The sequence below is a fragment of the Acomys minous genome (assembly GCF_964271855.1).
Source record: "Acomys minous genome assembly, chromosome: 11".
Lineage (NCBI taxonomy): Eukaryota > Metazoa > Chordata > Mammalia > Rodentia > Muridae > Acomys > Acomys minous.
In genome coordinates this window covers 45,912,748-45,940,377 of record NC_140492.1, presented here as the reverse complement: position 1 = coordinate 45,940,377, position 27,630 = coordinate 45,912,748, and the positions used below count along the sequence as shown (strand labels likewise).

General features: G+C 39.0%; 1 long non-coding RNA gene across 1 annotated transcript; it reads right to left on the bottom strand.

Annotated features, from left to right (window-relative positions):
• Window positions 1-1,121: 1,121 nt before the first annotated feature.
• On the bottom strand, window positions 1,122-27,630 carry LOC311608019. Its single transcript, XR_014782826.1, has 4 exons — window positions 27,573-27,630; window positions 19,748-19,868; window positions 2,740-2,798; window positions 1,122-1,299 (listed from the first exon to the last, which is right to left on the bottom strand). It is a non-coding gene; the product is annotated as an uncharacterized lncRNA (long non-coding RNA).

Sequence of the window (27,630 nt, the reverse complement as noted above, 5' to 3'; positions counted from 1 at the left end):
TCTTCCACCAGGTTTAAATAATGAAGAAGATGAGAACTTTTCTTGACTGAGTGTCAAGTATGTGTGAAGTGCTTTCTGTTAAAGTCCTGCCTCTAGGAGCTGGGGAAATGGCTCAGTGGGGAAAGTCCTTGCCAGAGTTTGGCTGCTCAGCACTTATGTTAACATTAGGCAGGCAAGTAAGCTGGCCTTTACCATCAGTGCTCAGGAGGCAGAGACAAGGACCCCTGACTGTTTGCCAAGATAAGCTGAATCATCAAGCTTTGGGATTCAAAGGAGAGACTGTTCAATGTAAAAGCTGAAAAGCCACCAAGAAAGATACTTTGAATCAACTTCTGGCCTCTACATACAAACAAACATGTTCCCAGCCATGCAAACATACATATGCCTAAAACATACATATACACATACCACACACACATAGACATAAACGTGCACATATGCACAAAAGGCTGATATTTACAATGTTTTTACGTGTTCCATATAACCAGCTTATTGAATTCTGAAATGAAGTTCATGAAATATGCCATGCCAGTCTCTGTGTTTTATGGAGGAAGAAGTTGAAGCACTAAAAAGCTATACCATGTTCTCTCTCATGTTCACCCAGTGTTATGGTTTGAGTGAGAATGGCCCTACAGGTTCATACAGTGCTTGCTGATGTGTTAGTGGAACTGTTTGGTGGAAGTGTGGCCTTGTTAGAAGAGGTATGTTGGTGGGGTGGGGGAGGCTTTTGAGATTCCAAAAGTCCACAACGTTCTCAGCTCACTCCTGCTGTGCCCTCCCCCCCACCCCACCCTCCCTCCCCTTCATGCTTGTGACCCAGATGTGAGCTCTCAGCTGTGCCTTCACCCCATCCTCTTGGACGCTAACCCTCTGAAACTGGGAGTCTAATTAAATGCTTCCTTTTATAAATGTCCTTGGTCATGGTGTTTTATCATGGCAATAAAAACACAACTAAGACGTTCACCATTCAGCCCAGTGTGTAGAATTCGCTATTAGAAAAGAGAAAGCTGAAGCTCAATAGGTGGTACGGTTTGTACTCTCTAACGTCTAAATTCAGAAGAAGTGACGCATTATCAATTGTCATTTATTTTATTATTTTATTTTATATGCGTGAATGGCGGTTTGCCTGTATGAATGCATATGCACGTCCCTCTGGTTCTTGTGAAGGCAAGAAGAGGATTTCAGATCCATTGGAACTGCAGTTCTGGACAGGTATGGTATTTGAAATCAAACCTGGGTTCTCTGCAGGAACAAGAAGTCCTTTAAGTCGCTGAGACATCTTTCTTGCTCTATCATTTTCTTTTAAAGAAGAGGACAATAAATCAGATTTGAATATGATCTGAATCTATAGTCGTTTACCAGGCCAGCTGCAGCAGATGCATAAAGATGGCCAGTGCTAACTGAGAGAGAAGGTCCTGGAAAGCTTGTCATCCTTTAGGAATATACTTGAACAGTATGTGTGCAACCTTACAAGCATGGGTAGAAGCTGAATAGGAGCTGAATACAGTTCAAAGATGGATCAAGACAGTTCTCTGCAGTTAAAGTAATGCACCCTGGGCTAGTCTCACCTTGCATGCCACGTAAAAAGTGGGGGAAGACTCGGGTGCAGCCAAGTGGTGGAGCACAGGCACACCATGCTTCAGGCCCTTGGTTCAATCTCTGGTACCCAACACAAACAACAAAGGTATCAGTAGTAAGAGCCTCCTCCCTCCTGAAGGGAATCCCCACAGAACTAAAGCCCTGAAGGCTAGACTGAAGAAGATGGGGAGGAGAAAATAATATTGAAAGCGGGGCAGACAGAAGGAGGGGAGGACAAGAAAGGAGAAGGAGACAGAGAGAATGAAAGAAGCCAAGTGTGGAAGCTTCTTCCCCAGCAGAGGGGAGTGCGTTGGCTCACATCCCTCCAAATGCAAGGTGCTTCCTCATCCCTCACTCCTACTTGGAAAGCCTTTTCCTTTCCCCCAGGGCTCTGAATCCTCAACCAGCCAAAAATCATTTGAAAAATTAAATTACTTCTGAGATGCAAGCACCCCTCAAAAGGCCCCGGAGGTCAGAACAATCAGGATTCAAATTAATTGCTTAATGGGGAAAAAAACCCACGTTTCTTAGAAACAATGTTGATAATTTGCTAAACCAGGGTATGTTTGTAGCTCTTTGAAATGAATTGAATTGCTGGTTACAAGAATTAATGCTTATAGGGAAATTGTGATTGAAATCCCCAAAGTTAAGTGTTAGTTCCTTAAAGCAATTGGTAATTAGTGAAGAACTGTGCACTCACAGTCACTATCACATTCAGCGCTTAATTATGTACTGTCTGAAGTTGTTTTCTGGTTGTTGTGTGCATGTTAGTCTTGTCTCCCAAGTGGATCATAAAACCTGGAGAGAATAAGTGCTAGATTTTCTCCTTTTATTGGAGCATCCCAGTTGTATAAACATGGAGCTGAACAGAGGGATACTCAAAAGTTGATGGATGCCTATTCAAATAAATCTGTGAGCTTAGAAAAGGTGATTTTTGGAAGGAAAATGTGTTTAGTTCTCCCAGCGTGCCAAGAGAAAGGACATATTTCATAAGAGAGCCAAAAAAAAAAAAAAAAAAAAAAGTGAACACATTGTGTAGCTGAGATCTCACATGTTAAATGGAATAGGGAATTGAAAGCAGGGGTTCTATTTGAGTAAAAAGAAATTGTAGCTGGCTTGAGGTCTCGGAGTTTCAGTGTGATTTGAGTTACATTCACTTACCTGGGATTAAAGCAGAAGACTCCATGGCTCTGTGTCCATTTGAAAACATCGTAGGCTACCTATAGTTTGCAAAAGCCTTGAATGTAGTATGTGTGCATGCACATGGACATGGGCATGTATATATAGATGTATAACATATTCCAAAGAGTTTGATACAATTCATTATCACTGACATCATAAAGGATTAAAATTATGTTGACCATATTGAAATGTATCACTTCATGGCAAAGACATGTAAGAAACCACTGATCTTAGGGTATCTATATTTGCTTGTATCCTATTAATTTTCTGAGTAAGTCTTCAGTTAATGTACTTTCCTTTATTTCTTTTATGAGACAGAGTAGCCATGGCTGGCCTGGGCCTTGATGTATAGCATTGGAAGGTATGAACTCAGGGATAGCACTCATACTCAGGAGTGCTAGGGTTAACTGGCATGTCCCACTGTGCCCAACCATAGTGCATCCATTACAACACTGGTTCTCTTTAAAAGGATACTAAAGAATAATCCATGACATTTACTCTTCCTAGGGTAGGTACAGCTGGAGATGGAAGGCTGGGAAGATATACACACATTTCCTGCATGATAACTGTCTGGTAACAAGGGAGTGAATTTCAAGTAATTCTCTTATGTTCAGGCAAAGGGCCTCTGTGAATCTGTCAGTTCTGGCTTCTGAAGCTTTTCCTGATTCCTTGAGTTTCATGTTATATTCTGGTCTCTTTAACTTGCTTATGGTTCCCTGAACACAACATATTTTCTTAGTGTTGTGACTTTTATTGGCCTGAAAAGCACTTCCTACTTTTTTCCTCCAACTCTTATTTATCCTTTAAGATTTCTCTGAGGCAAAGCTCCAGGTGCCCTTCTCCTTAAATCTTTAGATTAGATTAAGTGCCTTAATGATAAATCTATTGCACTTTAGATACCTCAGCATGCCGCAAGGCCTCTATATCCATTTTATATTAAATATTGCATTATGTGTCATTTCCTTTACTAAAGTGCTCATCCTTTTTCTCTACATACCCTGTGTTATTTCTCTCTCACTTTCCTTTGGTGATTGCCATAGTTTCTAGAAGCACACACACACACACACACACGCACACGCACACACACACACACACACACACACACACACACACACTATATATATATATTTTTTTTTCTTTTTTTGTGGACCTTGGTTCAGTTGTTATGACAGGTTGAGAATGAACTGTTCAGTCAAAGAAAACAGAATCACACACTAAAAATTTTCCAAGTGGGGAACAGTAAAAGTTGCCCTTTACATCTGGTGCATATACACACAATTACTTTATCCAGGATGAATACATGTACTCAATATTTTTACCTGGCAGGATTCTAGAGAAAATAATGCTACTTGAATTTTTTTTATCTTGAATAGGCTAGAATTCTCAAACTTTCAAAATATATCTTACTTGAAACATTCAATTTTATATGACCCAGGAAATTTGGTAGCATACTTACTATTCTATTTAAATATGAGATAATTAAACATAACTATGAAGGTTGTTACTAAATGACCAAAGAATTCTTTCTAAGACTTCAAAATGTGGTGTGACTAAGTTTCTCAGAAGGAATAAGGAGATCTAAGAGTGGGGTGCTGCAGGAACCCTGAAATCAAATTCAGATGCTTTCAATTGTTTTTACTTCGCTGTATGACTTTTCAAAAGTTGGCCAACCTCAGGAAGGTCCCAAATCTTATCTCAGAATAAGAAAATCACATACTATCTTAAATTCTACTAAGCTGTCTTTCAGACACTATAAATTTGTGTTAGGGCATGTTAAAATAGTACATACAGAATGTACAAATGTAAGGCAGAAGTGAAGAATTAGGTGAGAATCAGTCTCAGTGAAAAAAAAAAGTGTCTGGAAAGCAGTAAGTTTACAATTCAGGACTGATGGAGGATGGGAAGATTAACAGGTTGAATTGTAAATTCACTAGATCTACCATTGTGCTTTCCATCCTTGTGTGTCTCTAGCATCTGGTGGGGATGGGGTGGGGGAAGGGATGTGAAGAAGCAGAAGAGAAAACCTGATGTTCAGATTTTAATCATCAAGGGTGAAATGTGAAAGGGAGGGTCAGACGACAATAAAAGTGGACTTTACGAGGGGTGGCATAATGTTTGGGTCTTTGTTTCTTTAATAACTCTTTGGAAAATGTAATAACACATATGTGTACTATATATGTCTAAAGACTTATGGAGGGTGGAGCCTAGTACGCTAGCCAATCTCTCTATCATTGAGTTATACCCCTGGCCTGCCAGGTTCCTAATCCTTTAAAATTTTTACTTTTTAGTTTAAATTTAATTTTTATTGGTGTATGTGTATGGATGTGTGTGTGTGTGTGTGTGTGTGTGTGTGTGTGTGTGTGTGTGTGTGTGTGAGAGAGAGAGAGAGAGAGAGAGAGAGAGAGAGAGAGAGAGAGAGAGAGAGAGAGAGAGATGACTGCGTGCTCATGTGTTTGGCTGAAGGTATGCTCGCCACTGATGTGGTGTAGAAGTTGGAGCACCACCTCAGCTGCTGGTCCTTGTCTGAGTCAGGCTCTCTTGTTGTCCATGGCTGCGGGCACCAGTGTAGCTGGCCCACCATGTGCATGGGTTCTCCTGCCCCTGCCTCACATCTTGGGAGGGGTAGGACTACAGACACAGTTCATGCCTGGATTTATGCTAGTTCTGGGAATCTGAAGTCAAGACCTTATGCTTTCATGACAGATGTTCATCTACTTAGCCTGCATCTCTGCCCCTAATCCTTCTCTTTTTGATTGTTCATTTCAAGGGGAATCTAATGCTTAGCACTGCAATTTGCATTTCATAATCCAAATCTCATGCTAATAGAATTGTCTATCCACACAGAGTTCCTCCATTAACAAATTATTTTTTATAAATAGCTTACATTCCTGTGGGTTTTCATAAGGCTCTTTGACATAGTCCTAGCTTTCTTTTGTCCCTCATCTTCCCATTGAACCCCTTAACCCCGAATATCGCCTTTTTTTCATACTGCAGGTATCCAACCATCTTATCTGATGATATTTTAAACTGGCTTGAAAAATATTAGAAGTCCATATGGCTTAGCTGAAAAAGACATCAATGGCCTTACACAGAGCTAGACTTTGCATACTACATTACCAATCTGACTGATATGGTGTACTCACTGGTGCCATAGCAGCACAGTGGTTATGGAGAAACTAAATACTTTCTATTGTATCTGAGATCTGCTCTAGAAGAGGGAAGGCATACCTGATACTGTAAATCTGATTAAAAGCTTATGACGACTATGGAAGTCATAGGTCTGGGGATGGGGGTGGGGTGGGGGAGCTGCTATGGTTATTTTGCTAACTAGTTATAAAATCAAGCTATCTTCCAAGTATTTATGCTTATACCAATAGATCTGGTATGCTTTCAAACTTGGGCAGAAAATGTTTTGGCAGTGAGGAGTAGTTAATATAGAGACTCATAATCTGCCAAACTACTAAAAATTAGTAACTATGAGTGCTCTGCCCTAAACACGTACGCACGCACGCATGCACACGTACATGCATATATATATAATCATGTTGTCATGTCCCACCTCACAGAAAAGGAGGTTGAAAAAATGCAAGAGCCAGAATATGGAGAGGAGAGCTGTGAAATACTGTCTTCGGATATGACGTGCCATTGCACTTCTGAATTCACAACAGCTGTGGTTACCTGCAGAAAACCTGCACAAGTTCAAAGAAATCAAAAAATCCCATCATGGAAGCAGGAGGGGCAATTGAGGGTCCACCTCATGCTGAGAAGATATTGGCAGTTATGCTGGCTGAGGGTCAGGGAGTCATTTTTCTCTGGTGTTGGCAGCCACAGTAGGTTGCACATACTCTAGTGGATGGCCGCATGGCATGTGTGTGCACATGAGAAGCCCTATTTGAGCAGAATGAGATGTTTTTTAAAAAGGAGGCACATGAAGTTGAAGGCATCTGGAGCAGTTGGTAGGGGAAATCATGGAGTGGCTATGATCACAGTATACTGGATACATGTATGAAATTCTCAATGAATGAATGAATGAACGAACAAACAAAGCACTACTCAGAGAAGAAAACAAACATTGATTTGTGATGTATCTTCTATTGCTCCTCTTCAAACAAGGTGTCCTTGCCAGGAATGATGTCAGCTCACTGGTTTTTTGCTAATACTGTTCTTTTTTCTTTTTTTCAAAGCATCCTACCACTCATCCTATATGGTCCTTTCAATTCTTTACCTTTTTGAGATGGAGTCTAGAGTCTAATTTGTTGGCCCAACTCTTGTCATCAAGCAGTCAGATGGAGACAACTTCTAATTAATCAAAGTTGCATGAATTCTTCTTGATATTAATCTTTTCTGAAGAAATAATTTCCCCTTTTCTGTTCTTCTTTCTTGTCCACTCAAATCCTTACCTGATCTAATGTTTGTTTCTTTCATTCTTCCTTCTTCTCAAAGTCCCAATGTTCACCCCAACTCCTTTCTTGCTATCTACTGCATATTCAGGGTGATCATGACAAATGCATCAGAATTGGCTTAAAAATAAATGTTAGTTTAAAAAGCATAATTAGCTATAAATGGCTTCATTTTTCTTACATCTGTTGCATTTCCTTTTATACTGTAAGCTGCTTAAATACACACATTCAAACATGTGAGGCGCTTGGAGTTCTCTAACCCAGCAACAACAAAGAACAGAGTGTTTTATGTTATAGGGAGGGATGGAAAGTTATTTTAGCATTGATGTGATCCATAGAAAGGAAAGAAATTACAGGATTTTGGACGTGCTTTCTTTCCTTTATAAAAGACAAAATCAAAACTTTTTAGAAAATGTACTGGTATCTCTTTTGTAAATGAGAATATGGAGCCTAATGTGCTACTTACAAATTACAACAAATGTTCTAAAAGTTTCCACAGTGTTTTGGTTATTTTAAGGAGAAAATAAGCAAAAGGAAACATGTGAAGTGAGAGGGGAGATAGCATGATGCAAACAGGGAGAAGACTTCCGGAAGACACATAATGGCAAGAACTACTCCAGCAGCTACTGGTGAGAGATTTCATTCACAATTTTCGTTTGTTTGTTTGTTTGTGGTTCTTGTCATGCAAAAATTCTTTGATTTAATTCAACATTATTTCCTATTTATTACTAGAGCATAGTAAATTAATATTTTACTATTACGAGTATGATTACCGGAAACATAAATTCTAGGTCAGTGAGACAGCTCAGATGTGCAAGCCCCACCCACAGCGGAAGGAGAGAATTTGCCATTTGACTTCCATATTCATGATGTGGTATGTGATCACCTGCAATCACATACAATCATACTCGTAGACCCATAGTAGTTAAATTTAAGAAATATATATTCTTCAAATATGTCTTACATCTTTGTAGTATGAATTAGTTTCTGCCAAACACTTTTCTCTAGGCCTTACCCACTTTTTAGTCAACGTTTAATCTGCAGTTACTACATTTTGCCTTCTATCATAGCCTCTATTGACAATTTATGCTACTATGAATAGAGATGCCAAGATAGAGTGGGAAATGTTAAATGAACAAAAACATGTCAGAGGTGCTCGGGGATGTACCAACAATGTACATAATGGCAGAAAAGGAGGAAATAGACAAGAAATGTGCCCGCTCAGTCTTTTGACTCAAAAGTTGGGGGGCTACATCATCTTTTCACAAGCATTAGCTCTATATCAACAATCTTTCCTTCTCCAGCTGTGTGTGGATAAGTGTATGTGGTTATGAAATTTAGTCAAGCTGTTGATTTTCTATGATAGCTGAAGGGAGGTAATGACATTAGATGAGTGGTTACAGAGTTCCACTGGGGGCTTTGTTGCTTCTTTATCTGAGCTAGTGTTTCACATACCCTCTCAACGTTGAATATGCCCACCAGAATGAGATTATTAAGACAGCCAAAATCAAAGATTCAAACTTGACCCTACATTCCATCGATTTCTATCTTTCATCTGCAGTTATAATCTCAATATTTTTGAAGGCATATTTTATGGGGGAGTGGTACCTGTACAAAAAAAAATTAAAGTTACTTAAATAAATGAGAGAACATCTGCCCAATTGGATCATGTTAGAATTGGAAATCAAACTGGGCTTATTAATATTTATAACATGAAAATGTGTCCTTAGATTTTGTATAACAGACTCCAGCATGATATTTAATTGCCGAATGATTCAATTTTTCTAGTAATATTAAATACTGTGGATTGTATCTTTTGTTATTTGAAGAGAAACAACTCCCTGAAAACTCACTTTATCATTTGTACATTTTCTTCTTTAGGCTTAGAATGTTTATTTACCTGTTTTCTTATCTTCGCGTTTAGCTTAAGTATGTGATTAAAGTAAAACTGGAAAACAGCTGTGCTGCTTTTGCTCTTGTAGTTTAGTATTTTTCAAAGTGTAAGGGTCCAGTAAATGAAGATATTCCGTAAGACAGATATACAGCTCTTGGTGTGGCCACGAAGAGCGTGGCTATATGATAGTCAGCTCTGGCTGAGTCCTAACCTCAAGTGGGCTTGAGAAACAAACCTTTAAAAAAAAAGTATTCAAATGATAAGTGGGTAATAGTTTTTTAAAATTTTATTAATTTATTCATATTACATCTCAATGGTTATCCCCTCCCTTGTATCCTCCCATTCCTCCCTCCCTCCTATTTTTCCCTTACTCCCCTCCCCTATGACTGTGACTGAGGGGGACATCCTCCCCCTGTATATTAGGGTTTTTTCCTAGACATTTAAAAAGTGAATTTAGTACTAGTTTTATTCTACACGTTTTCTTTTTAAATGAGTTTAGTAACTTCTTTGGCACACATAATTTCATCTCACTTAAAACATCCATTAAGAAAAAATATTGATTCTATTAAACTTTGTTTTTCGATAAATTGTTGTCACTTGCCACTGTGAAGTTCTACTGAGAATACTTGAAATACGACTTCAGAGAGATCCAATGTCAAGGTGCTTAGGATATTTTAATCCCTTTGAGACATGCTTTAACATACGCAGGTAGTGGAATAACTACATTAAGTAGATCTGTCACAGTCTACCAAGGTGTCTGAGGAATTAACCTTCTTTGCCTGTTACCCTCACACTGACACCTGCTTCCACCATAAACGCACTCCTGACCTGAGCACCTAAGATTACAAGCTGTATACATGAGTTAGGCAACCACACTGATCATATTATTTAGGGGATTAATTTGGTATTTACGGAGTGCTCCTCTTAGTATATAGAGTAGGTGGTGGTTTCCTTCTTGTTTCTACACACTTAGTATTTGTAATCGGATTTATCTCTAGAATATTCTAGGGCCTAAAAGAATCCCACAAAAGGCATACTACTTCTCTTTTCTTAGATCTCCTACAATTGCTTTGGTTTGCACTGAAAGAGCAATGAAAGTTCTGTTCTTATTCTTTCTCCTCCTTTACCCATCCCGGACTTTACTTATATGTATAAAGTACCTTTGAGGCCCTGTTTCCACACGTTTCAGTTATAGATATTTTATAGTTTCTTTCATTTGGGGCACTCCAACTCTTCTGAGACACTCGTTACTTCCCCTTCTTCTAATTCATGTTTTCAAACAATAGTTTTCACTACCTTGACTCCTCATATGGCTTTCCCTACTCTCTTTTAAGTTTCTTTAGAGGCAGCCATGCTAGGTTTTGTATCTCTTCTCACTGACCCTCTGTCTATTTCTTTGGTTATGTTCACCATGTGGCCATTCACAGAAAGTTTCTGATCAGGTACATGTCACATTTTCTAAATATTATTTTACTCAAAATTGTTATTTGGGTTGTCATTATTTCTGACTCAGTCAGTAATTTCTGGTACTTTTGTATATTTTATTCCTTACTCCAAGGAGAATCAATGGTGAGCTATATTTCTTTCAACTTTCTGGTGTCCCCAGTCGCATTTTTCTTACACAAACTGGCAAGTACAGTAGCAGTTGGGGGAGCGATTAGATGTTTTCTGAGTATACTCACAATTGCAAAGAGTCAAAATTCAATTTAAAAAAATGTCAGAAGCCATAGAATTAAGAATGGAAAGATACACAAACCTATGAATGTCATGCATCTATGAATGCATAATATACACAGTGGTGTTCATTGTTACAGGGAACAAGTGATTTGTGTTTAAATGTAATTAAGATACACACACACACACACACACACACACACACACACACACACACAGACATGGAAACTTGTATTGTATAGTCACTTTGGAAACCAATATGGCTCCATCTCAGATAATTTGGAATAGCTATACCACTCTATACCACTCCTAAGGAAACAGCTATATCATTCCTGGGCATATACTCAAAATATGTTCTACCACACAGCAAGGACAGTTGTACCACTATGATCATAGCAGCTTTATTTGTAACAACGAGAATCTAGAACCAGCCTACATGTTCCTCAACTGAAGAATGGATAAAGAAATTATAGTACATTTACACAGCAGAATACTACTCAGGTTATTAAAGCACATGGAAATCATACAATTTATAGACAAATGGATGGAACTAGAAAATGTTTTATCTTATCCTGAGTGAAGTAACCCAGACCCAGAAAGACACACATGACATGTACTCACTTATAAGTAGATCTCAGCCATATAGTACAGGATAGACACAGTACAATTCACAGACCCAAAGAAGCTAAGTAAAAAGGAGGGCCAAAGGGAGAATGATTAAATCTCACTCAGAAGGGGAAATAGAATAGACAACATAAGTGGTTGAAGAGGGGGAACAAGATAGGAGAGGGAGCACAGAGAGAAATGAAAGTAGAGATCAGATCTGGGGACAGTGGTGTGTGTGTGGGAGGGGGATGGTTGGTTGAGTGAGAGGACAGAGAGCCTGTGGGCTGAGCATCTCTGTGACAAGAGGGAGACATAGGACAGGCTAGGCTTCTAGGAGGACATAGGGGTGACTCTACCTGAGATTCCTAGTAGGAGAGGTCATGGAGACTAAAAAAGACACCCTCTAACTAGACAGGACTCCTAGTGGAGGGTGGGAAAAATCAACCTGCCCACAAAAACTTTGACCCATGCACATAAGATATGCATAGATAAAGATAGAGCAGAGATAGAGAGAATGGCGAACTAATGCCTGGCCTAGCCTGAGTGAGACCCACCCCAATGGAGAGAGCCTACCTGTTAATGATGCTCTTCTATGCTTGCAGACAGGAGCCTAGCATAGTTGTCCTCTGAGAGGCTACACCCAGCAGTGGATCCAGACAAATGTGGAGACTCACAGAAAAAAAAAACCTGGCTGAAGCAAAGGGAGCTTTGTAGAAAAGTCAGAAAAAAGATACAAAGACCTAGAGGTGACAGGAGCTCCACATGAAGACCAACAGAGACAACCAACCAGGGCCCAGAGGGTCTTGAGACTGAAGCACCAACCAAGGACTGTGAATAGACTGGGCCTGGGCCCCCTCCACAGGGGTAGCAGATAGGCAACTCAGACCTCCTTTGTGTCTCCTAGTAAGGGAAGTCGGAGCTGTCTCTGACATGGACGTGGTTGCCTGTTTTTTGATGACTTTCCCTGGAGTGTGGATGATATAGTCAGTGACATTCACTGGAGAAAACTGACTCTCCCTTTGCTAGCTGATATCAATCCCAAACAGCTTTTTTGATTAGTGGAACACAATGTCCATCCCTCTACCTCTCATTCTTTTTGTTTTGTTTTGTTTTGTTTTTTGAGACAGGGTTTCTCTGTGTAGCCTTGACTGTCCTGGACTCGCTTTGTAGACCAGGACTGGCCTCGAACTCCCAGCAATCCACCTGCCTCTGCTACCTCTCATTCTTAATCTTGTCTCGCTTGAACTTGTTCACACTGCCACAGTCTCTGTCAGTTCATATGTGCATCGCTTCTATAGTGTCTGGGAGATACTGTTTCCTCAGATCCATGCATAAACTCTAACTCTTACACTGTTTCCTTTTTTTTTTTTTTTTTTTTTTTTTTTTTTTTGGCATAGCTCCTTAAGCCTTGAAAGGAGATATTTGATGAAGATGGCCTATTTAAAACTGGGTACTCCAAAGTGTCTCTCTGTGCACATTGTCCAGTTGTGTGTCTCTGTGTTAATTCCCATCTCTTGCAAAAAGACTCTTCTCAGTGTCTCTTCATCAGTGAGGCCCTGATGTATGGGTATAACAGAACGCCATTAGCAATCATTTTACTACTATGCTCCTTAGTAGAAAAATAGCACTAGGTTTTCCCCTAGACTCACGACCAATCTAGTCTCACATTATCATCCACTTTAGTACTATCAAATGAGGTTTGCATTTCATGGAGTGAGCCATTAATCCAAACCAAAGTAATTGCTTATTCCCGTAATTTTTGTGCCGTTATTGTGCCAGTGTATTTTGCAGGAAGGTTGCTCTCATGGGTCTTGGATTTGTAGATGGGTACTACTGATGATTACCTTTTTTCTCTGGTAGCATTCCAGCACCATGAATGCTTGTTAGTAGGAATAAAGCTGCTAGCTCGAGGTCTCAGTGTTTGCGGACATAGACATGTAGTATCTTAAGCAATAGGGTTACAGAGGGTAACAGGTAGGCTGTTATGTTTGGAGTGTTCCAAGGTGCCTTTTGGGCAAAAAAACTCAGTGAGATTAACCCTTTCCTGGCTCTGAAGGTTTTACTTGGTAGCATAAGATGTCTAGATGGGCCATTGTCTCCTCCACTATTTGGTTACTCCATTGACGTTCTTTCCATATATGTAAATATTTTAGGACGCTTCTATGGTAGTAGGTTTCTGTGCTTTCAAAAGTCCATTAATGATAGTTTCCCTTACCGTATTGCCACTTTTATCCTTCCTTCCCATCCTACTATCCATTTCATCCTCTTACCATAACGTGCCTTCTCTATTTCCAATTACTTCATTCTAGTTTCCTTCTTTGGATATCCTCTCCTCCCACCTGTTCTCTTAAGTGCTATGGCTGGTCCAAATCTTAAAAGCTAGTATTCATATATAAGAGAAAACATGCAATATTTGTCTTTTGGGGTCTGGGTTATTTCATTAGTGATTTTTTTTTCTAGCTCCACCCATTTCTACAAATTTCATTTTCACTAACAGCTGAATAATATTTCATTGTATTAGTAAACCATATTTTCATTATCCCCCATCAGTTGATGGATATCTTGGCTATTTTAAATTTCTGGATATAATGGTCTCATTTTTCATTGATTATTTCATATATGTATGTCATATATATGCATATATATATATATATATATATATATATATATATATATTCCAAAATACATGAATATAACCTGCTTAGTCTACCTATTACTTGTATGCTTATTTTTGCTCAGCATTTCCACCCCTGACATAGACTAAATGTTTTCTTGGGAGAACAGACCATAGATTCAGGATGCTACTCTCTTACATAGATATAATGCAGGAGATAGTGAAAAAGTGTTAAAACCTCCTCTACCTTTCTTTCAATAAACAAACTTACTAGGATTTCTTGATTCCTGTGGCCTACTTCTGTTGTGAGTTCCTATGAGTAAAGAGTAATTTTATTGAAAAATTTCAAGGTGTGTTTTGTTTTGTTGGTTTTTTTTTTAAGTTAGGGTTACTATTTTTATAATAAAATGCTATGACCAAAGCAACATGAGGAGGAAAGGGCTTATTCATTCCCACAACCCATCAAAAATGTCAGGACAGATTCTTAAACAGGACAGGAACGTGGAGGCAGGAACAGAGGCCATACACAAGTGCTGCTTACTGGCTTGGTTCTCATGACTTGCTCAGTTGGTTTTCTTATAGAAACTAGGACCACCATTGCAGGCATAGATCACCAACAATGGGCTGGGTCTTCCTCCCAATAACTCACTAATTGAGAAAATGCCCTATAGGCTTGCCGATAGCCATATCTTTTTTTTCAGCTTTTTTATTTTATTTTTTAAATTAATTTATTCTTGTTACATCTCAATGGTTATCCCATCCCTTGTATCTTCCCATTCCTCCCCCCATCCCATTTTCCCCTTACTCCCCTCCCTTATGACTGTGCCTGAGGGGGACTTCCTCCCCCTTTATATGCTCATAGGGTATCAAGTCTCTTCTTGGTAGCCTGCTATCCATCCTCTGAGTGCCACCAGATCTCCCCCTCCAGGGGACATGGTCAAATATGAGGACCAGAGTACGTTTGAAAGTAATACCCCACTCTCCACTCTACTGTGGAGAACGTCCTGTCCATTGTCAAGATCTGAGTAGAGGTTTAAAGTTTACGGCCTGTATTGTCCTTGGTGGTGCCATAGTTTGAGCGGGACCCCTGGGCCTAAATCTGCCTATCATAATGGAGTCTTTCTGCTTCTGGGTTAACTCACTCATTATGATCATTTCTAGCTCAATCCATTTATCCACAAATTTCAGGAATTCCTTGTTTTTAATAGCTGAGTAGTATTCCATAGTATATATGTACCACAGTTTCTTTATCCACTCTTCTACTGAGGGACACTTAGGCTGTTTCCATGTTCTGGCTATTATGAATAAGGCTGCTATGAACATAGTTGAGCAAAGTTTCTTGTTGTGTGCTGGAACATCTTCTGGGTATATTCCAAGGAGTGGAATAGCAGGGTCTTGAGGAAACCCTATTCCCATTTTTCTGAGATAGCACCATATAGATTTCCAAAGTGGTTGTACTAGTTTGCATTCCCACCAGCAATGAAGGAGTGTTCCTCTCTTTCCACATCCTTGGCAGCATGTAGCGTTGCTTGAATTTTTGATCTTAGCCATTCTGATGGGTGTAAGGTGGAATCTCAGAGTTGTTTTGATTTCCATTTCCCTGATGACTAAGGAGGTTGAACATTTCTTTAAGTGTTTCTCAGCCATTTGATATTCCTCTGTTGAGAATTCTCTGTTTAGTTCCAAGCCCCATTTCTCTATTGGGTTATTTGGTTTAGTGGTGTTTATTTTCTTGAGTTCTTTATATATTTTGGATATTCGATCTTTGTCAGATGTAGGGTTGGTGAAGATCTTTTCCCAGTCTGTAGGCTGTCACTTTGTTCTCTTGACAGTGTCTCCTGCCTTACAGAAGCTTCTCAGCCTCATTTATTAATTGTTGACATTAAGGCCTGGGCTGTTGGTGTTCTGTTCAGGAAGTTGTCTCCTGTGCCAATATGTTCCAGGCTCTTCCCCACTTTTTCTTCTAAGTGACTTAGTGTCTCTGGTTTTATGTTGAGGTCTTTGATCCACTTGGATTTGAGTTTTGTGCAAGGTGACAAATAGGGGTCCAGTTGCATTTTTTTTTACACATAGACATCCAGTTAGACCAGCACCATTTGTTGAAGATGCTATCCTTTTTCCATTGAATGGATTTGGCTTCTTTGTCAAAAATCAAGTGACCATATGTGTATGGATTCATATCTGGGTCTTCGATTCAATTCCACTGATCAACCAGCCTGTTGCTGTGCCAGTACCATGCTGTTTTAATTACCGATAGCCATATCTTATGTAGGCATTTTTTTAAATTGAGGATGCTTCCTATCTGATGACTCTGGCTTGTGTCAAGTTGACCTAAAACTAGCCTGTCCAGTGGTGGACAGGATATAGAGATGAGAAGATGCTTATTACTGAAGGTGTAATTGCATCACTGAATAGGAAATCAAGTGCAATGATGTTTTGAATAAAGAATCTGCTCTGTCTTACCTCTATCCTAATTAATGCTTATATTCCAATATGACCTGGGTTATATACGACTCAGATGAAACCATCACAAACTGAAAATAATAACTCTACTGTTACCAGTGCTGACTTAGAACTTGTATGATAGACATGTCTTGTATATTATCAACTAGCTAAACACAGAAGTATCAAATTTGAGCAGTATTCACACTATCTCACGGGCTCAGCACTCTATTCTAAAATTATGCTGCTCTTAAGTACTGCCTTGAATTCTGTTGTCTGAATTAGTCTCCATTCCAGATGGTAGAATAGAAAGCCTGAAGGTCTTATCTAGGGGGCATCATGACTTTATCAGTCAGAGAAACTTACGATTTTTACTAAAATAAAAAGACATTCTTAACTTTGAGGAGAATAAAAATAAATGCCTTTTGAGCAAGTTGTATCTCAATTTACATCTTGTTTGTTTACAAATTGGCTGCCATTCCATTCTCCTCCTACTTTAGGAGACAAAAGAAGGCATCTTAGCTTTTGCAGGGTGAAAGGAGCCAATCCTTACTTTCTCCAGTTTAAAATTTTGTAACATTACAAAATGGAACATAATTTCTGTGACATAGTTTTGTGCATAAACTTTGTAACATATATTGAAGTATGAGGGCTGGCACATTGGCATTTTTGTGGTCAGGAGGTGAGATACAGCAGTGAGCAGCACACTTTTGGTACCAAAATGCAAATCGGCATTCCAGGTTTGGAGAAATGAATGAAGCACTGTTACTGGGACACAGTGAGTGGGGAAAGTGGGAAGGGAAAGGCCAGCTAGGGATGAAAACTGAGGACTGGGTTGCTCGTGAGAATCTCCCCTCTCTGTCTGTTTTTCTCAGTTGTTGGCTTTAGTATCACTTATTCCAAGGCAAACATCTTCTAAGTGTCAGAAATCAGGGAGTTATCCTTCCTCTGAGTGCCACCAGGTCTCCCTATCCAGGGGATGTGGTCAAATATGGGGCACCAGAGTTCGTGTGAAAGTCAGACCCCACTCTTCACTCAATTGTGGAGAATGTCCTGTCCATTGGCAAGATCTGGGTAGGGGTTCAAAGTTTACTGCATGTATTGTCCTTGGCTGGTGCCATAGTTTGAGCAGGACCCCTGGGCCCTGATCATAATGTTCTACTTGTAGGTTTCTAGGACTCTCTGGATCCTTCTATTTCCCCATTCTTCCATGCTTCTCTCACCTAGAGTCCCAATAGGATGTTCTCCCCTCTGTCCCACTTTCCTGGTGAGTGAAGACTTTCATGGAGCATGCCCCTTGGGCTAGTATCCAGATATAAGTGAGTATGTACCATTTGACTCTATTACTTCTGAGTTAACTCATTCATTATGATCATTTCTAGTTCATTCCATTTGTCCACAAATTTTGGGAATTCCTTGTTTTTAACATCTGAGTAGTATTCCATAGTGTAAATGTACCACTACATCGGTTTGAGCTTGATCTATGGAACTGTTCTTTAGGGTACATAAGAAGTGAGCTAATTATTGAAAGTCGTCCTATAATCTCCATGCATGTATTACCATCATGCACAATGTTTTTTAAAAAATAGTTATCCCAAACCATCTGTTTTTTAAAAATTATTTTTCTATGCTTAATAATAAAAACATAAAATTAAAATAATATTTATTTACTATCTTGGTTAGTAGGTCAAAATTTACATATAGTTGACCTCACTTCACTGACCAGCATCATACACATGTGCAATTAAGGTGTCAAGCAGGGCTGCCTGCTAATCAGAAGCTCTAGGTCCCCTTTCCAACTCACTAGCTGCTGACACAATTTATTTCCTTTGGATTTCAGGACTGATGCCCCTGCTTCTTTACCAGGCAAAGCCCAAGGACCTTTTAAATCTACTATAGCAGTGATTCTCAACCTTCCTGATGCTGTGACCTTTTAATACAGTCCCTTATGTTGTGGTGACCCCCAACCATAAAATTAATTGTGTAGTCACTTAATAACTGTGATTTTGCTACTGTTTGAGTTGAGATGTAAATATCTGACATTTCCGATGGTCTTAAGTGATCCATATATAAAGGTCATTTGATGCTCAGAGGGGTCGAAACCCTCAGGTTGAGTACCACTGCACTAGCAGCCCTCTGCTCATTCCTGCCCTGGCCTCTTATTCAAAACTTGTCAGACTCTTCCTTAAGGATTAATCGAAGATTTCTCTCAACAATTTTCCTTTCAGAGAGTGCTTGGGCTCTATGGATGAACAAGTGAGGTGGCTGTGCCAGGTTTTCTGATTCTCACATCAGTTGAGAATTGAATCTGTGAATGGCCTTTATTTGTGACACATGTGAAATCATAGCCGCAGAAGTGAGATGCAACTGATTGATGCCATCCAAAGTTAATGGAGGTAGTTTCACAGAGCGTATAGTTTAGCGGCCAGACATCTTGTGGTGGTTTAAATATCTGCATGTCATATCTACGTATTCCTAAAACAATTATAAAATAATAATTGAATATATGCAGATGCATGCATATGGGGTTCTCACGCATCCTATCTATTTGCAAATGAGCAATGTACTTTCTTACATCTCACCCTAGGAACAGCACATGAAGAATAACTTCTAAGCTTCATTTACATTGTTTTTGTATTTTTCTTCACTTGCACCTTAAGACTTTCAAAAACTGACTTCCAGCTATCACTGACATAGTTTCATGTGTCTGAGTTATCCAAAAGAAAATGGTTTTTAATGTTTGTATTAAAAATGTTGGCAGTGTGTGAGCAAGGGTCTGGGATCCTGGAGACAACAACACAGCCACCTCCACTTTTCTGACTATTGTGTTAAGATGGGTTATTACTTTAAGGAAAGTGAGAATAACAGTGGCTTTGGCTAACATAAGTGTTTCAGTCTTAAGGGAATGAAATTGTTTCAAATTATGTTGCTTGGAATATAGGCAGTTGCTTCATCATAGCTTTCTCTTGTAGTGTTGCAGTTTCCTAATTAATTTTGACATATATTAATTATTTATTTTGCTCTAATGGCTCCAAATTGTTGTCCTACAGTTTGGAGTGTCCAACAGGTGGGGTCAGGGAGGGGTCAGGGAGAATGTGGGTACTTTCCTGTGGTGTTTTGATGAGAATAGCCCCATGTGATTATATATTTGATCCTTGGTCCCAAGTTGGTGGAACTGAATGGGAAGGATTAGGAGGTGTGGCCTTGAGGAGGTGTGGCCTTGGAGGAGGTGTGGCATTGAGAGTGGACTTTGACGTTTCCAAAGCTTGCACCATTCCAGTGCTGCTCACACACCCCGCCCCCGCCTCATGCTTGGGGGTGGGATATAGGCTCTCAGCTACTTCCTCAGGGACATACCTTACTGCCTGCCTGTTGCCATGCTCCTGTCATGATGACCCTGAGCTCTAACCCTCTAGAACCACGAGACCCCAAGTCAACATTTTCCTTCATGAATTGCCTTGGTTATGGTGTTTTGTCACTGTAACAGAAAAATAAGCAATACTGAACCTAAATGGTTTACTTTCACATCATGTTTTCTTCTATCCATGCCCTTTTGCAATATATATATTGCACACGTACACACACACACACATCACTACAGTGATTAACTCAATACTCTTATTATCTTTATCTTAAGTGATTTTTAATAAAATGTATGTTAAGAAATGTTTCCAGTCAAAATACCATCACTGAAAGCTGCTTGCTAAACTAAAAATAGCTTATTTAAGGTAAAGGTGAATGATTATGTAAATGATAATAAAGGCTTCCATTTGTTTTGGTATTTTTATGTATTTCGGAACTTGTGAAAAAAAACTGTGTAGGCTTAATTTTAGGTTGTGTTTTCTGACTCAAACATATGTTCTACTATAGTGCCACCATATTATTTTCACTCAGCATTTATTTTTTGTTGTTATTGAGAAATTTAGAGACAGTGAAACAGAAAGAAAGAGAGAAATTTTTACTTTCTTCTCTCTTATTAACATGATATTTTTTGTGTGTTTTTTTGTTTGTTTGTTTATTTGTTTTGAGACAGGGTTTCTCTGTGTAACCTTGGCTGTCATAGACTCACTTTGTAGACCAGGCTGGCCTGGAACTCACAACAATCTGCCTGCCTCTGCCTCCCGAGTGCTGGGATTAAAGGCATGCCCCACCAGGCCTGGCTCATAATATTCTTTAGAAAGAATTAATATAAAAAATAAGGATCGCAAATGCAAGTTTTAGTTTAGTCAAGATGTTTTTGATAAGAATAAAGATAACACTCATTGTTGGTATGTGCGGTGTATGCTTGCAGATGCTTGCACATGTGAGGGTCAGTATTGCTTTCCATTTTGGTCCCTTCAGAGAGTGTCTCTCAGTGTACTATATACGCTTGCTGTTTTTCAGCAAGACTGGCCAGCAAGCTCCTGTGAGCCTACCGCCTGATCTCCCACACACACCCCCACACCCCACCATTAGACTTACAAGTGCATGTGGCCATTCTGGCTTTTTATAGGAGTTCTATGTATTCAAGTCTCGACCCATTCGCTGGTACAGCAGGTGCTTGCTACCTGCGGAACCACTCTGCAGACTCTGGGTTTGATATTTTGAGGCAAATGCTATTTGTGTTCATGGGTATCTGGTCCTAATTTACTATGCTCATTAGCTCTGTGAGCAATTAAGAATCCCTGGAAGAACTTCCTCCTCTGTTTGCCATTCACAATACAGGACAACTAGGAATATTTCTGGCTCTCCACCTCTGTGGGACCCACTCAAGCCTTTCGTGTTGTACGTTTTTCCAGTTTTAGGGACTCAACACGTATCTAGTGAAACAGGCTTCATGAGTATGCATCACCTCTGTTTGTGGAAAGCACAAGATTCTAAATGAATTTAAAGACTGAGGGGTAGGCTGCCTGTTTTGTTTCTTCTTCCTGATTTGATGGAAGAGGAATAGATTGTCTAGTGTTTGAGACGAGGGGCAGAATCATAAATAAGAAGGACCTTGCCTCTGAAGTGAAACTTTGTCATACAGAAAGCTCACTGACATGTCCACAACTACCAATTGAGGTAATTTTTATTTCACAAAAGAGAAAAATTATAATTAAAATAAACAAACTTGGTAACGTAAGGTGACAAAGATAGAAAATAAATTAGTAAGTTGGATAAAGAACTCAATTCTGAACTCTCCCTTTAAATACTTCCCTCACCATTTCTCTAGACTTCAGGAAAGTGTGGGTTATATATTAACTATCTGGAAAATTGAAAGCAATTCAAATGCGCATAGTTCAGCTTTATCACATTCAAAATAACTGATACTAGTGTAGCTATTTTTTAGTGCAGCATTTGGCCTTGATTTTCTTTACATTGAGAAATATAGAAATATAGAGCATACTTGTGTAAGTGTGTGTGTAATTGTGAGTGTGTGTATATGAGTGTCTGTACATATGTGTATGTGTGAGTGTGTGTGAGTGTGCATGTATGAATGTGCATGTATGAGTGAGTGTGAGTATAGGAGTGTACATATATGTATGTGTGAGTATGTATGTGTGTGTGAGTGTGTGTATATGAGTGTCTGTACATATGTGTATGTGTGAGTGTGTGTGCATGAGTGTGCGTTTGTGTGTGTGTGTGTGTGAGCATAACACAAGAAGATCAATTATACAAAGTCCATGACAGGTGAGAATCATGAATTGCTTGTTCACCTATTGTGTTTATGTTTTATATTCAGTTTATAAATCAGCTCAATTACCTGAAGGCAAAACTTATTCCCTATGACGTTATCACATATGACTTGATAACTAAACAAAGCCTGAACTCACATCTTTTATTAGCCAATAGCCCTGCCATTAGCTATTAGTTACTGATGCAGATATATCTGGGCACTGGAGCTAAAATTGACTTAAAAATGCATTTTTAGGAGTGCAAAGTCTGCATATTGAGCAAACTGTCAATGCTGTGGGACTTGAGTCATTAGTCACATGGTAAATATTTGAACAGAAACGAATACAAACAAATGCAGTTAAAACCTCCCATTGACAGCTATTGGCAATGGTGGCAGCTGGGGGAGGAAGGAATGCCTTTTATTTGTGGATATGGCTGCTCATAGGTTTTTCTGTGCATTATGCTGTGATGGGTGGCCCCACACCCATGCTCCTATGGGCAGCATTAATTGGACTCACTGGGTTATTAAAATCAGAACATGAAAATGTGGGGAGAAACACTGGAGGGATACAGGAAAAGAGGCAGAGAGGAAGGATTTGGCTTGTGTATAATCAAGACACACTGTACACATATATAAATTTGTCAAAGAATAAATAAACAGCATTCTAATAGAATCTGCACTAACAATCCATATGGTGAAAGGTGGGCCTGTTGTAACAGAGAGGCTTTTGACACACAGTGTATACTAACACTATATTTGTCTCCAAAGCGCCCTGTTAATACAAATCACACAGTTTATGTTTCAGGAATTTTGGAAGCAAAGTCCCAGCAAAGATGTTACACTCATACTGGAAAAATATTTTTTCAAGTATGCCTGTTAGGATTCTGAGTTCTAGCTGGTCCTAGTGGTGCACACCTTTAATCCCAGTACTTTGGGGGAAAAGGCACATGAGTTTGGGGCTAGCCTGATCTACATAGTGGGTTCTAGGACAGCCAGAGAGATACATAGTGAAATTCTGTTTCAAAAAACCAACCAACCAACCAACCAACCAAACCAAACCAAACCAAACCAAAAACCAAAACCTTAGTTCTGTGATTCTGGAATGTGTCTGTGTACTATTGTTTGTTGTGTATATATTATTTTATTATCTTATTATTTTAACAGCATCTGCATTATTCTTGACAATGAATACAGAAAAAGCAATTAAACTTTTAGTACTTGTCATAAAGATGCCATGCATAAGTACTTCAGTGTCAAGACAACTAAAAGTTATAATACCACAAAAGTCTCCTTTGTGCTACCTGGCATCTTGACCATTTCTCCCTTCTGCCTTCTTTCCAAAGATACTCATGTCTTGATGTCTAAGACGCTTTATTGTTCTGAATCTTCCAGCTTTCATTATTATGTTACTTTATGTCTTATTTCTTATGTTCAATACCGCAAGATTTATTCTTGTAGTTGATGGTGGCTATGTGCCATATATCTTTATTTCTTCAATAGCATTTCATTATATGGACATATAATTTATGTATCTAGTTTAGTGTTGATCAATTTTGGGGATGTCAGAATCTTGGATTGTGACAAAAATGTTGTTAGATTACTGCTGCCAACCAAGATAGGGTAACAGGATGGGATAAATCATTTTGCCTCTGATAGGCCTGCAACAAAATGAGACAAAATATGTTAAAATACTTTCAGGACATGGGACACAGAGCAATGGAGAGCAGTGACTCCTGAGCGGTGGAAAATAAAGGAGATGGCCAAGTGAGTCCTAATGTTTCCTACTTTCAAAGAGTTTGCAGAGCACACTGCTAGGGAACACCCCAGGGAGACTCCTAAGTTGGCAATAGAAAGTTTTGGAAAGGGGACAAAAGCATAGAGAGAATTTGGGACTCTATACATCTCCTTGAATATTTGGGAAAATACTGATGTGTATGCACACATGAAGCAACTATGTGAGGCAGAGGAAAACTCCTGACCACATGAGAGAAACAAGCCTGATACAAAGGGCTGGGACTGGTGCCCAAACACTACCATCCAACTGGAAAATTTGATTATTCATGGAACATTGGGTAGCATAATGGGCAATGTCTTGCCTTTGTAGTGGGGAGCAGTTAACCCCGGATTGCATACTTCTATTGCTTCTTAATGAATCTTGAAAGCAAGAGAAGCTACATAATTTGAGGAACCTAATGAGAAATGGGTATACCAGAAAGCTGTTTAAACTTAGTAAAGCTTTCAAGTTGGCAATAGGAGATGACTAAATGAAGCCTAGTCTCTGTCCATTGTGACATCCACTTGACTGACACAGTTTGGTTTCGGTTGATGTGATAAATAGGACCAAATGCAACTTAGGGAAGGATAGTGCTTATTTCATCTTACACTTCCTGGTCACAGTTCATTGTTGAGAAAAGTCAGGGCAGGGCCTCAAGTAGAAATGAGGCAGAAACTACAGAGGAATGCTGCTTTACTGGCTTGCTCACAGGCTCGTATTTCACCAGCTCCTAAAATATAGTCCATGCCCACCTACCTGGGGATATAATGGACCACAGTAGGCTGAGCCTTCCTATATCAACTAACAACCAAGAAAATGTCCCACAGACGTGTCTATAGGCTAATCTGATCAAGACAATTTTATAATTACTATTCTCTTTTCCCACATGACACTAGGTTGTATCAAGTTGAAAATCTAACTGATGCAGTAACTGACCAGGTATGATGGCTAGTCTTCACTGTAACTTTGATTAAATTTAGAATCACACAGGAGATTGGTAAAGATTGTCTTTGGAATATTTCCTGAGGAAACTGACTCGTGGGAAGACCCATCTTAAATATGGAATGAGAAATCCCATGAGCTGGTGTCTTGGAAAGACTAGAATAAGCCAAAAGGCCATCTACTGGAATGACTACGTCTCCTTCCTTTTCCCCATTCTATGTGAAGTGACATCCAAACCTTCTGAAACCAGGGGACAAATCCTTCTCTTTAGTTGTTCCTGACAGGCATTATGACCACAATGACAAAACCATAACATACCAGGTTACATGCCCATAAAACGACACCGGAAGTACCTGAAGTACTTGCAAGGAACTTACTTTGGTCTATTAACTCTACAGTCCAATTTTCTTTTCTTTTAATTTGTTTTCATTTTTCAAAAGCTGCTGGATATTTTATGTGAAATTTATGAAAAACAATTTGTAATTTAGGATGTTGATCTTTTCTTCTAGGGAAAAAGAGAATCCAGGCATTGAATGAATTAAAGTTGGGCTCTTCAGTTCTAGGGCTTATCAACTTCTGGCTCAGCCTTTTTTCTGGTATACCATTTCTTATGGTTCTGACTTGAAGCTGACAGTTTCAAAGAGATTGCCATGTGTACATTCCTAGAGACTAAATGTTTTATTGTTGTTTTGGAACCTTGGCCCAGTTAGAAATTCTGATTAACTTCTTAAACTTTTAGCTGCCTCTTCGTGAGTTACTAATTGTCCTTAGTGAAAATTTATGCCCTCACAGCTACTTAAGTGTATGCCAAAAATCAGTTCAGGTAGATCTACGCAATAGTTTTGTGTTTAGAAGCAAAAAAAAAAAAAAAAAAAAAGTAAATTTCCCATCCTCCTCTGTGCTAAATGCTTTACAAGTCTCATTTAAATATAGCAGTTCTATCAGGCAGTAAGATTGTCAGCTCAGAGTGCTAGAATTCCATTCATATGTTAAATAAGCTATGCAATGCTACATAATTAGTAAGCTGAAGAATCACAATCTACCCTTGGCCTTGCTCATTTCAAAAAAATCTCTTTTCTTTGAATAAAATGACAGTATCCCTTTTAACGTAAGATGAAATACAAAGTTTAGAAGACATACAGTGTCATAGAGTACCCGGACCCAAATATAACAATTTCATTGAGGAAAGTCCACATATACAGTAAAGGAGTCTGTTCTGGTAGCTCAGATTGTTGTCAGGAAGCACCAAGGATGGGCAGCATTTACTTTTCAAAGCTGTAAAGGCTACACAGTCCACATTAAAGATTCCCACATGTCCCCTGTTGAGATAGATACCCTTCCAGATTGTTGCTTCCTTACATTCTCATTGAACACACCAGAGCTCTCTGGCATCTTCTTGTGACATCACTAGTGCTATTTACAGGGGTCTCCATCCTTACGACCTACTTAACTCTCAAAGGCACTGACTTCAAATACCATGTACTGGGCAGATGGATCTCAACACTTGAACTTTTAGGGCACAAAAACATTCAATCTGAAGCACAGCCTAGATTTTAATAAGTTGATTGAGTAATAAGCCTTAAATAGAGGTTGATTGAAGATATACTCCCAAGTGATAGTTTGCAAGTAACATGTTCAAAATTTAGACTAGAAGGACTATTCTAACAAGATACTTAAGCTGGAAGGCTTATTGTAGTGAGTGTGCGATGCCTGTCTCTTATTCTCTGCATGTTGTCCAGTTTTCCATACCCAAGGTTCTTTCAGAAATGCAAACTGAATACAATGAACTTCCAAAAAAATCATGAATTTGGTTGAGTAGGGAGATGGAGTGGATCTTGGAGGAGTTGGAGAGGTATGTGAATATAATAAAAAGAAATAGCATGGAGTTCTCAAATAATTAATAAAATATTTTTGAAAAAGAACTAGGTCTTTATCACATGTATTTTGGATAGATACATCTTACCTCAGAACATTCATTATACAGCTAGTTTAGTGTGTGTGCATGTGTTTCTGCAGAGAACACTCACTTTGGAAATATTTCAGTCCATCTCTTAGCAATTGTCCATTGTGTTGAGTGTATCTGCTGGCCAGATAGTATCTTAGCCAGGGAGTATACTGTCTTACTGCAATCAAGTGGTTCTGCTGATGTCCTTGCTAAATTCCTGGGAGATATGCTTTTTACCATCAATGTTACATGAAATCCAATATACACCTCTCATAAAAAAAAACCTAATTGAATATATATAGCCGATAGATATAGACACACACATATGGGTTATATCCCTCTTATTTTGAAGCCAGTACTGCCATGTTATGATGTTAAAATACACACATCAGAATTTAAACACTAGAGGTATTTTTATTATAAAAAGAATGAGTTTCACCATCAAAATAACACAGGAAGCACTCCTTACCAAACACCCACTCTGTTTAACAAGTGTCTACAATCTATTATCCCCCCTTCTCAATCCCTCTTCTCTCTCTTCTATTGTTGATATATAAAGCCGTGTTCACAATTCTAAGACCACGAGTCTGAATTTAGCCAGAGGGCATTTGGAATATAGATTTCATTGCACGTTGAGAATGTTTAATTAGTTGCCAACTTATTAAAGTAAGAATATCCCTGTTGAAATTAAAATATTTCAGATTTTCTTGACAACCCAAAATATCTGGAGAGAGTAGCTACACATCTGGTGCTTTTCATGTTAGGGTTCAAAGCAGTGATCAGTCCCTGCTCAACCCTTTCTTAGGAATGTAGAGTGGCAGTCTTTTTTATTAAAGCATCTGTGCTAGGTTTTACGCCTTCTATTTGCTTCTGTATCACTGACCTGAAACACTGATGCATATTCTCATGGTCCTGCATTTCTTAGAATACTGAAAATGGAC